Source organism: Orcinus orca, chromosome 4 (genome assembly GCF_937001465.1).
Source record: "Orcinus orca chromosome 4, mOrcOrc1.1, whole genome shotgun sequence".
In the NCBI taxonomy this organism is placed as follows: domain Eukaryota; kingdom Metazoa; phylum Chordata; class Mammalia; order Artiodactyla; family Delphinidae; genus Orcinus; species Orcinus orca.
This window is the reverse complement of record NC_064562.1, coordinates 113,782,165-113,797,649: the sequence shown is the minus strand read 5'-3', so window position 1 is coordinate 113,797,649 and position 15,485 is coordinate 113,782,165. Positions and strand designations below refer to the sequence as shown.

Sequence of the window (15,485 nt, the reverse complement as noted above, 5' to 3'; positions counted from 1 at the left end):
AGCCAGTATAAATAAGCTCATGTTAAAATTTCAGGAAATTTGTGAAGTAGTTGATGCCAAGTTGGTAGCTCGAAACTGGCCACCGTGGGAATATTTATACCACAGAAATTGGCAAATGCCACAAATCAGGGCTTTCATACCCCATAGAGCCAGTTTTTAAACACTCAGCAGTACACAATTGCAAGTACCCTTCTGGCTCATGTTTTTCTGCCTAGTTATAGAACAAGAGGACATAAAAAAGCAGTGGGATGGTTTCCAGGACAGGTTTTTGCTGGCATTTGGTTTCCTGCCTGCATTTTTCCCGTGTCACATACACTGCCAAGAGTTCTGGCAGTTCTGTACACTGCCAAGAGTCAAACAGACCCCACATTCCTAGCAGAAATGAAGTTCACTATTATTTTTCCCCTCAGTTGAATCCCAGATCCATTACTAGCTCTGTGACTTGTGCTGGTCAGTTATCCACATCTCTAGACCCGTATCACTCCAGTGAGGATAGTATTGCCAACATCGGAGTTTGCAAGTGTATATGGGATGCGGAGGGTACTCAGGAAAGGCTTTGCTTAGAACTGGGTGCATTGTAAGCTTTCAATAAGCGATGGCTCTAATTAAAATGATATTATTATTTACTAGGTGTTCACAGACCCTCAGAGGATTCCTGCCATTGAGGCACTTGTAATGTGCTAGTGTCTAGAGGCCTCACATTTCTGGTCCAAAGCCCTGAACCAGCATGGCTTGCACCATTTCCCCACAAGATGGCGCTCTGTTTCTGCCTGTGCTCAGTGAGGCTGGGAGCCCTGGCCCAGGTGGGATTCCTTTGTAATCCAAGCCACACCAACCACACTTTCTCCCTTTCATTCAATGCCTGCCTCGCAGTGATATAACTACAAGTGCATGAAGCTTGACAAGCTTTTTGGCTAGAAAGAAGTGGGAGAAAGAAACCTTTCTTGAAGTATGTTGATTTGGCCTGGATGGCTTTTCACTGACATGACATGAAGAAGGAAGATTTTTGTGTCTGTGTAACATCTTCCTTTTATTCGCTGCAAGGATTTTTTTTTTTTTGCGGTACGCGGGCCTCTCACTGTTGTGGCCTCTCCCGTTGCGGAGCACAGGCTCCAGACGCACAGGCCCAGCGGACATGGCTCACGGGCCCAGCCGCTCCGCAGCATGTGGAATCCTCCCGGACCGGGACACGAACCCGTGTCCCCTGCATCGGCAGGCGGACTCTCAACCACTGCACCACCAGGGAAGCCCTGCAAGGATGTTTTTAACTGGTAGGAAGCTGAAGTCTTTGGGGGGTTCTTTCTGTTCTCTTCTATCTTGGTTCCTTTTTCCTCATTCTCCAGAATCTTCAAGGCAACATGATAGAGTAAAATCAATATGGGGTCAGCAATCAGTCAGACCTAGATTTGACATATGATTCTGAAGCTTATCAGCTGAATTACTTTGGGCTACTTATTTGACTTTCTAACCTTCAGCTTCCATAAAATGGGGCTATCTATAGCTATCTATCTATCTATCTATCTATCTATCTATCTATCTGCCTTAGGTTAGTCCTGTTCTTCACAACCTCCTACACATTAGATTCACCTATGGAACTTTTCAAATATAGTTGATTCCTTGGCTCTAGTCCAAAAGACTGATTCAATTCAGCTGGGTTCAGCCCAAGTATCAGTCTGTTTTAGGACTTCCCCAGTAATTCTGTGTGCAATGAGAGTTAAGAATGGCTGAGATCCTATTATTAAGCCTCTCTAAGCCTCAGTTGGCTCACATGCTCAGAAACTGGAAGTTCCTAGACCTCAAGAGCTCGTACAAAAGCAAAATGAATCTCTTTTGCTAACAGCCACTTTGTGACGGCAATCCTTCACCTGTTCAGATTAGCAGGCAGTGCAGTCTCTCCCACACCAACACCTTGTCTTCAGAGATCTTTCCTGGGAAGCCCAAGAACCCCTATTGTTGCTCTGCAGGTGAGAAGAACTAAACCTGGGATGCCTGGCCCTTGCTGAAGCTGGGCAGTCCCTGTGGTCAGGAGAAATGTCAGCTCTTGCCGCGGTTCCACAGAGAACAGAGGACGATGCTTCTTCTCCTGGGTTACACTTGGTCAAGGATACTCTTCTCTCCAATTGACCTGGGTTGCCAGGGATGTGGCCCATCAGAGGTCAGCTCTTTCATTTCACACAGAAGCAACTGTATTCACTAAGGCCCAGCCCATCATCCAGAGAGCAGTATCGTGAGCTAAAGCACTCACTGCCCAGAACCAGCTGCTTCAACAGCCTTTGCCTGGGTTGCCCAGTCCACACTCCTCCCTCTTGATGAATTTCCTCTTGGAGACCCTTCTTTTACTTCCCATCGTCTGGCCTCAAGTAGACCCACCCTTGTCAGATGTGTTCTAAAGAATATAATAAGTAGATAAATAACCAAACTATTTTCTTGCAGAAGGCTCCTTGACCCACCATGTAGTTTCACATATGTAAACTGATGTATGAGAGAGGATTCATTCTGAATTAACATATCAGCCTCTTCTAAACCCAAGCCCTTTCCAAGCCCCATCTCCACCGAAGAAGTCCCTTTCCCAAAATCAATGGGTAGGAATGCACTTACTTTGCACACCTGTAACTCAAAGGGACTGCTGAAATGATTGTTTCCAAGATAAAAGACAACTTGCCCCAAAAGTAAGTTCAGGTTTTTACCCTGAGCACAGAAATCACATAAAATAGCCAAGATGGCAGTGTTCTTAGTTTCAATTAATTCTAGGATTTAAACTCCTCTGGGCAGCCCATTATATGTAAAGGGGGTTGATATGAATGGCAACCTCACAGGGTGGCTGAAAATAAGTGAGAAAGAGCAATTTGTAATGTCTTATTGTCACTGTTACTAATCATTAATGCTCATCAGCATCTAATCAGAGTTGTCCCTTTGAAAAGTGGGTACCTCAGGACCAAGTTATCTCCCCTCCTCTTCCTGCCTCTGTACGGTAGTCAGTATAGGGATCCAGACCCCTGACCAATACAACTCAGTGGTCCCAGGTTCTTACCCTATCACCAGTAAGAGTAGTCACATTAATTAGAGTAACGGAGCCTCTTCACTTAAATGCAGAGCTGTGGGCCCAAGTATTACTTGCTGTCTTTCCCTCCTGCTCTGGTTACAACAATTCAAGAAAGCAACTTTTGGTCAGATGGTTTGAGTTGGTTCTGGAACTTTGGTTCTTCTCTGAATAGACCCAAATGTCTTCAAGGGGTTAGGAGTAAAATTGGGGAAGGTCTAGTTTGAGCCATGTTCTCCAACATGGTAAACCCAAAGCCCTAAATATTGAAGCTATTGGTACTTGCTTGGCGTTTTAGGAAAGTGCAGTGCTGGATCTTGATTCTCATGTGGTTCCTTGGGTCTGCTGTCTATTTCTCAGGAATCTGGAAGGGAGGAGCTTATAATAAGCACCCCTAAACCTACAACAGTTCTCCTGGTTGAAGGGCTAAACACTTCTACCCTGGGGTTTTAGTGACCACTGACATTTTAAGAAATGCATGCATGTCTCTCAAAGGAAGATCAATTTGGGGGTCTTCCTGCAGTTGTTAACTATGGAATATGTGGGTTTGATTACTTAAGGTGCCGGCTTGTCTCTCTTATGGATGACCATGAGACATATTCTGGAGGTAGTGCTGACTTGGCTCAGTGGTTGAGTGGATGAAGCAGGAAGGGAGAGTGTAGTATTCAGGTGGATAAGTTTCCTCTAGAGCAAGCATTGGCCAACTATAGCAGCAGGTCAAATCTAGCCTGCTGCCAATTTTTGTTTTTACCTTTTTATTTTGAAATAAGTTAAGACTCATTTGCCACCTATTTTGTAAATAAAGTTTTAATGGAACATTACTACACTTATTTGTTTACAGATTGCCTATGGCTGCTTTCCTGATACAATAGCAGAATTGAGTAACTGCAACGAACAACAGCGTATGACGTGCAAGGCCTAAAGTTTGTGCCATCTGGCTGTTTGCAGAAAAACTTTGATGATCTTTGTGCTAGAGTCAAAGATGCTTCTCACATATGCTTCCCCAAACGGCCTCAGATTTCCCCCTTGCTACAACCCAAAGGCCACAGACCCCTGTTGAATCAGAAAACTCTGGAGTTGGAAGGAGGTATTAGTGGATATCCAGTGAGATTTCCCATCTGAGACCAGAATCTTCCAAGGATGCCTTCTCAAGTGATCCCCTGGAGGTGAAGGCACACCATTGCCTGAAGGGGCCAACTCACCTTTTTTTGGAAGTTCTGGCTGTTGAAAACTGATTCCTTATATTAAGCTAAAATCTTGTAGAAAGAAAAACTGTTCAAGTTTTATTATTTTATGATGCCATCTCCAGCCTTTGGAAGAGGAAGACTCCATCATCAGCAAGGTGGGCTGTGCTGTCTGTCTTGTGTAGAGTAGCACGATGGGTGGGGAGGAGATGTGCAGAAGCTGGCGTACTCTGCAAGGGAAAAGATGCTGGATGCCTCTAGAGAGAAAGATCCAGAGAAGGGAGGCTGGAGGGTCATGGCTGGACAGGGGTGGGTCAGAGAGGAGCTACAGGTGAGGAAGGAGACAGAAGTATGGAAGCTGAAGCTATCTCAAATTATTCTTCAGTGCTTCTGGAATAGGATTTGAGTTTGTGGCATGCTTCTAGATGCTTCAACTAGTTGAAATGTTCTTCAAGGGAGAAAAAGCGGGCCCAAATGGTACAGATGTATTGAGCTGTGTCAGTTTCCCTGAGGTTCTCATTCATCAGTGTTATATTCTCAGTCCAAAGAGCTTTCAGACCAAGCAGCACCATAGCCATAATGGTCCAAATCCCACCTCACTGCCTTTGCTTCTAGTCATAGATTTCCTCTTCTCTCACCTCAAAGGTTGCTTCAAACCAGAAGGCGTGGAAGGAGATAGAGGTGGAGGGAGGCCATGTGCCATCTCTTTGGCCCAGGGTTGAAGGTTTTCCAGGTCACAGGACAGTGCACAGATCTCCAGAGGTATGTCAAAGGCCCTGTGTTCAAGATCTATTTCTGCAATAATTTTGTATGCAATATTTTGTCATTAGTTCTCTTTTTGGTGCCTTAGTTTCTTCCTCTGTACAACAAAAGGCTGGAGCTAGGGCAGTGTTCAAACACTGCTTTTGAGCTTTGGGTGTTCTACAAGGGTACTTGGGGGCTTGGGGCAGGATGGGTGGCAATGAGGAAGCTGAGGAGCTGGGTTTCCTGGCCATCTTACTCAACTTTCATCAAAGCTTCTTTGTGCTATCTATTGGATAGATTGGGGTTCCTCAAAATCCTCTATTACCACTAAATTTCTGCTGCTAAAGAAAAGAAAGGCTAGAATCCGATGAACTTTATCAGTATTTCTCAATGCTGTGGTACTTGTCCCACTAGAGGGACTCAAGCTGGTTTTATGTGATATGTGGATGAACACATTTTTTATTGAGATATGCTTGACATAATATTATATTAGTTTCAGGTTTACAACATAATGATTTGATATATGTATATATTTCAAAATGATCACCACAATAATTCTAGTTAACATTCACCACCACAAATAGTTACAGTTTTTCTTGTGGTGAGAACATTTAAGATCTATTCTCTTAGCAACTTTCAAATATACAATACAGTATTATTAACTCTAGTCACCATGCTGTAGATTACAAGTCCAAGATTTATTTATTTTATGACTGGAAGTTTGTACCTTTTGACTTCCTTGACCCATTTTTCTCACCCCACCTTACCTCTGGCAACCACTAATCTGTTCTCTGTATGAGCTTGCTGTCTTGTTTTGTTTTGTTTTTAAGATTCCACTTATAAGTGAGATCATATGATATTTGTCTTTGTCTGACTTATTTCATTTAGCATAATGCTCTCAAGGCCCTGCAAATGGCAGAATTTCACCCTTTTTTTCTCTAAATACTATTCCATTGTGTACATATACCACATTTTCTTTATCCATTCATCCATTGAGGGACACTTATGTCATTTCCATGGCTTGGCCATCCTAAATAATGCTGCAATGAGCATGGAGGTGCATATATCTTACGAGTTAGTATTTTTGTTTCCTTTGGATAAGTACCCAGAAGTGGAGTTCCTGGATCATATGGTAGTTCCATTTTTAATTTTTTGAGGAATCTTCATACTTTTTTTCCATAGTGGCCGCACTCTTTATATTGCTACCAACAGCTCATGGGAGGTCCATTTCTTCACATCCTTGCCAATGTTTGTTATTTGTTTTTTTTTTTTTTGATAATAGCCATCCTGACAGGTGTAAGGTGGTATCTCATTGTGGTTTTGGATAAACATTTAAAATTATCATAGTTCCCATGTTTATTTTAATATCTATAAGGAAAATATAACCAGCACATCAAGTGTATGAGTTTATTGATCTATAGCTTAGGATGAGGCTAAATGTAGTCAACTAAGTGGGCTTATTTAAAGAAAGAGAATATGTCAATAATAGTACAGATCATATAGGCATATGGAAACCTGTTGACATTTGGGAAGACAGGAAAAATGGCTTTTGTAGGTTCTCCTGGCTGTGACATTCTAGCATTCTTCTCCCTCCCAGTCTTTTCTCTTGTTCCCTCTCTCTCCCCAGGAGAGAAGGCATTGCAATGTGTATTTTCAGACTCAAAACAGTGGTCCTGACATGCCTGGGGTCTGGGCTCACTGGTCCTCTTGGTCCTCCACTGCAAAGACTTCTGCTTTGTCAGGGGGCAGCTCTGTTTTCCCACCTCTGGTCTCTGATGAGATACACGAAACTGGCAGGAAAGCAGACCAAACTGAAAGCAAGAAAAACAGGCAGGGCTCTGCAGAGTGTGGGCAGCTGCACTTCAGGAGATTAGCCAAGGTGCTCTCTGTTCCATTAGCAGAATACCCAATAGGCTCGTGCTTGAAAAAGCCAATCTGCAGAATTAGCAGCCAGTAAATTGTTAATCTTGCAGACTGTTGATTATGTCTTGCTTCTTTTAAATTATCAGACCTCACTTATTTTTATTTACTTCTTGGCATGAAATCATTTTCTATATTCTCTTTTTAACTCCTAATGGTATAATGCATGTCTATTTCCTTGTTCTGGATTCTGGATGATGCATCCACAATTGTCTAGTTTCTAATAGACATGCACTGCATGTTCAAGTTAATGAAGCATGGCATGCCATGGCGGACAGACTTTGGGCATTAGACTCTGGATTTGAACCTGGTTTAGCCACCTCTGACCTGTGAACTGGTGTTACTTAAATAAGCTTGGGTCTTACTTTCTCTGGTTACTCAACAAGAATTATGCTTCTTTCATAGAATTTTTGTGAGGATTTAAGTGGTACCATTAAAAACATAAAAAACACCTGGTTTGAGTATGTTGAGTTTTAGATGCTAAGTAAATAACAGTTCTTTTTCCATTTTTTTACAAGCTCGACAGGTCTTTGTGCTAGATGCTGCAGACAAGGCAAAGATGAATGTGATGTAGGTCAGGATAGCAAATAGGTTTTATTTCATATGTCAGCTCTCACGGAGTGTGCCGCTTCAGGGAGAACTGTGTGGAGATGGATTTTAAGGGTCAGCGGGGAAGAGTGTCATAGTTGATTAGCCATGTCCTAGGGCTCAGGAGTGGGCAGTGGGGGACACGAGTGTCCTACATTCGCCATCACTGACACAAGCCCTGCTTTGGGGAAGTCAAAGCTAATGGAGTGTGAAATTCCTGGAGAAGCATAAGGACAGTGGTAGCACTTCTACATATGTTACATCTGGAATCCTCTCAGCCAACTGGAAAGGGATGAATTGTTATTCTCATTTTATACATGAGGAAATGGAGGCTCAGACAGGATAAGTAATTTTCTCAAGGTCTCACAATGTAGAAAATACTGGCAATGAGATCTGAACCCAAATCTGTCTGACCTCAGAGACGTTTTGTTTGCAGTTACTAACTTTTTAACTTGGGGTGTTCAAATAGAGTCTTTTTTTTAAAATGACATGAAATTTGGATATTTTAAGGTTTGTCAAAGTGCACTAATCTTAAGTGTCCAGCTTGATGAACTTTTGATTACACCTGGGTAATTTAGATACACCTGTAAAACCATCAAGCAGACCAAGTTACAGAATTTTCTCACCTTTCTGGAAAGTTCCCTGTGTGCTTTCCTAGTCAATAACCTCTCCACCAAAAGACAACCACTATTCTGATACTTATCAACATTGACTAATTTTGACTGTTCTTCAACTTCATATAAGTGAAATTATATAGTAATTTCACATTTGTGTCTTGCTTCTTCAACGAAATGTCTGTGAGATTCATCTATGTTGTGGTATTAGTAGTTTGTCTTTTTTTTTTTTTTAATCACTGTGTACTACTCCACTGTATGAATACACCACGATTTATTTATCCATTCTCTTCTTGGGGGACATTTGAGTTGTTTGCAGTTTTTGGTTGTTATGAATAAAGCTGCTGTAAACTTTCTTGTAATGCCTTTGGGTGGGCATGTACCCTTATCTCTCCAGAGTACATACCTAGTAGTGGAATTACTGGGCTATAGGTTAGGAGAATATTTAGCTTTAGTAGATATGAGCCTTTGCCTTTTCCAGTGAGAGTTCTACAATATCAGGGGCTTGAGTCTTTTTGATCTCTACGGCATCCCAGAACCCACAGCAATTCCTGGCTCAGAGTCGGTGCTAATGATCTATTTTTGAGTAAATGAAAATATATGCATATTGTGCATCTTGAGTCTTGGCTTTGTATTGGGGGCTGCCATGTTTCACTGAACAAAGAGGTCATAATCTCTCTCCCTGTGCCCGGAGTTCCCCTTTCAAAACAAGTCTTTTATAATGCCTCTTTAAATATCTCAAAACAAAGTTCACAGATAATACAACCTGTCTACACACATATTTTCTTTTTAATCAATTTGGTGTCCTAACTTTTCTGTGAAGGAAATGTAAAAGGAAAATAATTTCTAGTAAGGTAATGAGTAAATGTCTGGGGACTTCTATATTGGAAGACATAAGGAAATACACAGATACTTGCAACAGATACTATACATATGATCAGTACAAATGCAAAGTGAGAGAGGGGCAATGTTCTGCTAACTCCTATCATGAGACGCATTGTTATCAGTGATATGATTTTCCAAATGGTGACCAATGCTTGTTAATATTTTTAATAAAAAAAGCACAATCTTCCCCCAATTGGCTCTGAAAAATTCATTATATATTAAAACCGTATAAGAATGCTTTATTTTTTATGTAAAATGGTGTTGGGGTCTAGGTTTAGATAAACTTTTCAGCAAGAAGAATGTTTTGTGGGATATACATGGCATAAAACATATTCTTCATTGGACAGGATTATTCTAAGCATTGTATAGGGTGTCTAGCCTTCTTGGTACTCAACCATGAAATGCCTTTGAACATCTTCTCATCATAGTGCCAACTATTCCTATAAATTTACAAAATATCCTTTGGGATGGTATCACCCCCGAGAATCACAGTTCTAACTCAACTCTCTCATTTTACTGATGAGGGAAACTCTCCCTTGAAAAAGGAAGAACTTCCTCCCAGATCTCACAGGGACTTAGAGGTTAATCATGGATCACAATCTTCTGATTCTTTAGTCTAAATCAGGACTCCATCCACCACAGCAGTTGGAGCTGGGGCTTTGAGTCAGATTTGGGTTCAAATCCTGACTCTGATCTTAGGCAAATTGCTTCATTTTTCTGAGCCTCTGTTTCATCATTTGCAAAATTGGAATTAAAAATAACATTTCCCTTAGAGAGTTGTTTTGAGAATTAAGCAGGATTATGACTATGAATACCTGACACATAGTGAGATCTCAACACAAGGTAGCTATTATATTATACCCCTTTAAAGCACATTTATTTAAGTGCCCACAGAAGTTGGTGTATCCTCTTCTGGGAGAACTTCTCCATTTGAAGTTTTCTCTACAGAGAAGCACTTGTCTTTATCCGTTGTTTCCAAAGCTTCAAACAGTCCCTTTCCAGGGCAAAGTGTCCTTCTAACCTCCTCCCCACCAAAGCTGTCCTAAGTCACAGTCGAGGACAAAATGTCTTGAGCTAGGTAGCTCAGATCACCCTGACACTTAGCCTCTTACTTAAAGGATGGAAGAAGAAATTTGGGGGCTGCAACTGATTTGAAAATAAGGACGAAAGAGGATGAAATTTTGTACCAGATGCATGGTGAATGGTCTAGATTTTTCATTCTATCAACACCCTTTGAAGTGGAATTGTTTATTATCACCTCCATTTTACATATGAGAAAATGGGGACTCTGAGCTGTTAAGGCCCTTCATCTAAGTCACACAGAAACAAGACTGATATCAGGTTTGATGGACATTCTGTTAATGTGAGTTCTTTCAAAATCAGACCCTGAGAAAAGATTTGGGTGCAAATAGTTTATTTGGGGTTTTTTTGTTATCAATTTATTGCCTCTTAGATCTGATGCAACCTTGAATATGTGGCGTATGATAAAGGAATTCCTTTAAGTATTTCTCCTTTAACATGAGCATGATGCTAAGCTTTCTCAGTAAAGGATGCTGGAGGGATATTGCTGGAGAATGAGGGTCTCCTGCCATTTCTGTGCCAGATGAGGCTCAATTATTGGTGTGGGGACATTCTGTGGAACCTGCCCACAAGCCAAAATATGGTCCTGAAGCCGAATCCAGCCTCTGTACCTCAACACTGAATTAAATCTCAGAGACAGAGTTTTGGGTAAAGTAGAAAAAAAATAGCTTTTTTATTTTGCCAGGCAAAGGGGGCCACAGGGGGCTAATGCCCTCAAAACTGTGTGTCCCCTCCCCACCCCGAGGGGGTCGGGAGAAGTTTTATAGTGGTGGTTCAAAGAAGACTTGATCAGCTTGTGGACATTCTTCTTATTGGTTGGTGGTGAGGTAAGTGTGAGTCAGTGGCATCAACCTTCTGGTTTCAACGTGTCTGGGGTCTAAGTGCTTGTGGGCAGCATACCGTTAATTTCTCCACCTGGTGGGGGTTTCAGTATCTGCAAAACAGCTCAAAGATATTGCTTTATATCCCTTGAGGGGGAACCAGGGCCCTGCCCCAAGGCTGCACTACTGTTTCTTGACTGCTCCTCCCTTGTCTCCGCATCCCCTCCCTTCCCTAATTAGCATCTGTTTGAACCTGCCTTTTGGAACTCGGGGGAAGGTCATGGAGCCGTGGTGTGGTGATAACCTTCATGCAACCCCCTTGGTATGGAAACCAGAGCCAGGAGCACAGCTTACATGCTCTGAAGGACTCCGACTCCCAGGCTGCACATCCCCATAATCAGGTGCTGGTTGACTGCTCCCCCATGTGCACTCTGGAGGTTGGCTTCTTGCTTGCAGCACCTCCAGACCAGCTCTAGCCTAGCCAAAGTAGCAGACTTCTCTACTACACTGTGGACTGAGCCACACCTTCTCCAAAGATGTCTGGATTCCTCCCAACTTTGTCCTTCCGTGGGTGTTCAGCCTAAGCCATAGGGTGCCTTAAAGAGTTTACTTGTATCTTACAGTTACTCTTCATCATAGTTAATGGTTCTTTGTATTACACTTCCTCTGTTTTAAGTTACTGTGTGCTCTGTCTCCTGATTGGATCCAGACTGTCATAGGAAGTGATCACAGGAAGAAGGTGAAAGAGTGGGAAGGGACAAAAGCCAATAAGGAATGTACTAATGAGTGGGTCACTATTGTCAGTACCTGGGACTCAATCACACTGGTGTCCCTTTGAGAGTCTGGGTGCCACACACTTCAGCATTGCCCCAGCAAGAGGCAAGAGGCCTGGATATTTATCTACCAACTCCTGTCCCTCACTGATTGAGGGTTGCTTGGGAATTTTAACTCCCTGGTACTTTTGTCCTGCCCTGCATGCCTGGACTTTCCAGGGCATAATTATGTAGCCAGAAAAAACCCTCAGGTAGAAACAAATCCTTGACGGTAAAATATCTGTGTGCATGGGAACTTCCTGTGATGCTGCAGGTGACCTCTAGAGTGGACCAAGAGGATGTGGGTCAGCACGAAGTATCTACTACAGACATGTTGTAGGATGCTGGGTGGCAGAAGGAAATTGGTCAGCTAGAAGCTGATGAATGGCTCAGATTGATTCAGGGTGAATTTTCTGGAAAAGTCCAGTTGCAGAGGATCAAATGTTTTCCTGACTGGTATAATTTAATTGTATGGTCAGTGTTTGCTATGGATAATTGGGTTTTTCTTTGACCTTGACACTCTCACTGGCTTGCTGTCTGTACTAGAAGACACTGTCTTCTAGCCATTTCAAATACAAAAAGCCAAACCTGTTTTCCCTCAAGAGCTGGCAGCCCTACCATTTTCAGGAGACGCCGATGGCTGTGGTATCCAACCAGCAAAAAGGCAGTGGTGTTTGTATTTTCCACTTTACCCTTTACAAGAACATTTCAGCTGAAGCGGAAGACTTTTTCCTTCATCTTGGGTGTTTTAATAGAAATCTTGGTGACATTAAGCTCTTTTAATTCTGAGCACTAACTTCTAAAGTTCAGTGACGCAAAGCTCTGTTCTACCATGGAACACAATGGGTACCAAGGCGACAGACTGTCATCACCAGGAGTACCAGAATAAAAATACAGCCAGGAGACAAGGTGATTACAAAGGACCATGGACAGTGTTTGTCTGTGGGAAAGTGTGAGCTGAAGGAGGTTATGTTTATATTAAAAAATTTAAATCATTCACATTTTGCAATAATGTAACCAATTTATAGGGTTTTGCAACTGGCAATGTGTTCTTTCCACATTTAAAATATTCTGTGAAGAGAGAGCAAGGAAGCTTACTCTGTCCTGAAATGGAAAGATCTCCAAGACATGGTGTTACATGATAAAAGCAGTATGTAGAACAATATTGAGTAGCTAACTATTGTACGAGAAAGAAGGAAAAAAAATTATATAGTCACGATTGCTTGTATTTACATGAAAATCTAATAAAAATATCTAGGTATGGTTTAGGAGGGCAAAAACAAGGGGTGAGATTTTTTTCAATTTATAACTTTTATATCATTTTGATTTTAAAATCACATCAATGTATTTCCTGTTCAGATAAAGAAATAAATAACCGGGACTTCCCTGGTGGTGCAGTGGTTAAGAATCCGCCTGCCAATGCAGGGAACACGGGTTCGAGCCCTGGTCTGGGAAGATCCCACATGCCGCGGAGCAACTAAGCCCCTGTGCCACAACTACTAAGCCTGCGCGCTAGAGCTCACAAGTCACAACTACTGAGCCTGCGTGCCACAACTACTGAAGCTCACACGCCTAGAGCCTGTGCTCTGCAACAAGAGAAGCCACCGCAATGAGAAGTCCACGCACCTTAACGAAGAGTAGCCCTCACTAGCCTCAACTAGAGAAAGCCCGCGAGCAGCAACGAAGACCCAACGCAGCCAAAAATAAACAATACATAAATAAATTAAAAAAAAAAAAAAAAAGCCCAGTGAAGAACATAATCATTCGAGAGCATGCCTTTGTTCTTTGATCATTTTTACAACCTTTGAAGGTAGCTTTGGATGGGAAAATGCATTCCACAAAATCAAATATCTGCACATAGTGATTCCTTTGCAAACATTTAGGGAGTGAGTGTTTTTATTTGATCACGGAAATTTTTTACATCGATGCTGCTATTTACCACACAGGCAGAAGGGGGCAGTGTTTCTCTGTTTTTCTTTGTGCCTTTCCCTATCTCCCCAACCCAATAGGCAAAACCAAGATTTCTCTAATTCAAATCTATGATAAAATGTACCACATTTTCTAGATTCATGTTGTTACTCTCTCATCCCAAAAATCTTTTGAGGACTTGAAGCTTCCAACAGGCTGCTTAATGATTATTCAAAAGGGGCTGATTTTTGGGTTTGCTCTTGTGAAGTCTTTCTTCTCTCTTCTCTCTCTCCCTTTTTGTCATTCCACTCAGCTCCCATACATCACTTTCCATGATCAAGTCAAAGAAAAAGACCCTTAAATTATGAAAATTCACAGCCCTTTCTCTCATTCTCTCTCTCTTTTACTTTGCAGATGAGACTCAGGATTTGGGAGGCAAAACAAACAAACAAATAAAAAGGGAGAATTTTGGACCTCCGTGAATAGTGCTAATGTGGAAAAAAAAAAAAAGCTAAAAGGGAAAGAGAATAAGCTTTGGCTGAGTGTTTATCTGTGTGCCTGGCTGGCACCGCACCTGCCATAACTCCTTTTACATCTTCACTACAACAAGGATGTGTCATTAGAGCCATTTTGAGAAGGAGGAGATGAAAGCTCGTAGGCAATGAACAACTCGCCTAAATTTATGTTGCTGCAAATAGATAGAATTGGAATTGGGAGGCAGATTGCATCCAAAGCTGGACCATTTACGTGTTTTTTCCCTACACCATCCTAAAGAAATGGAAGGCAATGCCTCCCTTTCGACTCTCTCTCTTGTCCCCCATCCTCCCCTGGTCTCTGTACCTGCTCTAACACAAGTGTGCACCAGCCTCTTCCTACGCCACATGGTGTCTGTAAAGAGAGAAAATGGAGACAAGGCAGCAGCCTCAAGAGCTCCCCAATGTTCAGTGGAAGCTGGTCTTTGTTATACTCAGGCAGAGATTCCTTTAGAAAAGGCAGCAACATTGAACTGCCCAAGGTCAGACATTCCTCAAGCTGTGGACTTGGGGAAGTGCCAGGGGAGGCACTGCACTGTTTCCAAATTGTTTTGGAGTATTTTGTGCTTGTGTATTTGTGTGTGTGAGTGTGTGTGTGTGTGTGTGTGTGTGTGTGTGTGTGCGCGCGTGTGTCTGTGTTTCTGAGCGTTCTTGTTTTCTCATTCCAGCTTCCTGGCAATGCCTGCAGATGAAGGTGACAGTGAATATGCAGAAATAGACAATTTGGAGTGTTGGATGGACTAAGTTTAATAGTGAACAAAGAACAGTGGTGAAGACATTTTACCCATAGTGAAGGTCTTGGGAGTGATCTTGGGTGGTGTCCATCCTCTGTATTGAATAACAACAACCCCCCCTGGAGAGAGAGCTGTGGCCCTTGCCAATGCTGAGTAGGACAAGGAGAAAGTCTCCTTGGAGGCCAGCATGACTTTTGCATGCTTTAACACTTGCTGTGCTGCCATTTCAACAGAGAGGGCCAAGCAGCAGACCGGGGTCTTTGGGTGGACAATAGCACGTAGCTAGAATTTTTTTAGGTTGTTTTCCTTTAGTTATAATTCTATTTATGGCAAATGATTATGATTTTCTGCTCATGGTAGTGAAAAGTATCCTTTTCAACACATGCATTTTGATAAAAATGTTAACCTAAAAATAGTTGAACAAATAATAGGTTAGGTGGTGTATACATGTAGCAAAAGTGATGAAATGGCTCCAAAATGAAATATGGAGTTGTTGTAGCAGATTATTTCTAAAGTGTCTTCCATCTCAGACAACTTGTGACTTTAACTCCATCATTTGAGAATCATGGGGAAATTAGAACTGTGCAATTTCAGAGCAGAAAGGGATAATCTAGCCCAACCT

General features: G+C 42.1%; 1 long non-coding RNA gene across 2 annotated transcripts in view; it reads left to right on the top strand.

The window, feature by feature from the left end:
* Window positions 1-15,485, top strand: part of LOC117197713 (uncharacterized) — an 83,741-nt gene that overhangs the window by 13,155 nt on the left and 55,101 nt on the right. For both annotated transcript variants that reach the window (XR_004478518.2, XR_007476841.1), the window contains exons 2-3: window positions 3,882-4,382; window positions 4,870-4,986. This is a non-coding gene — a long non-coding RNA (uncharacterized LOC117197713). The remainder of the gene's footprint in view (window positions 1-3,881; window positions 4,383-4,869; window positions 4,987-15,485) is intronic.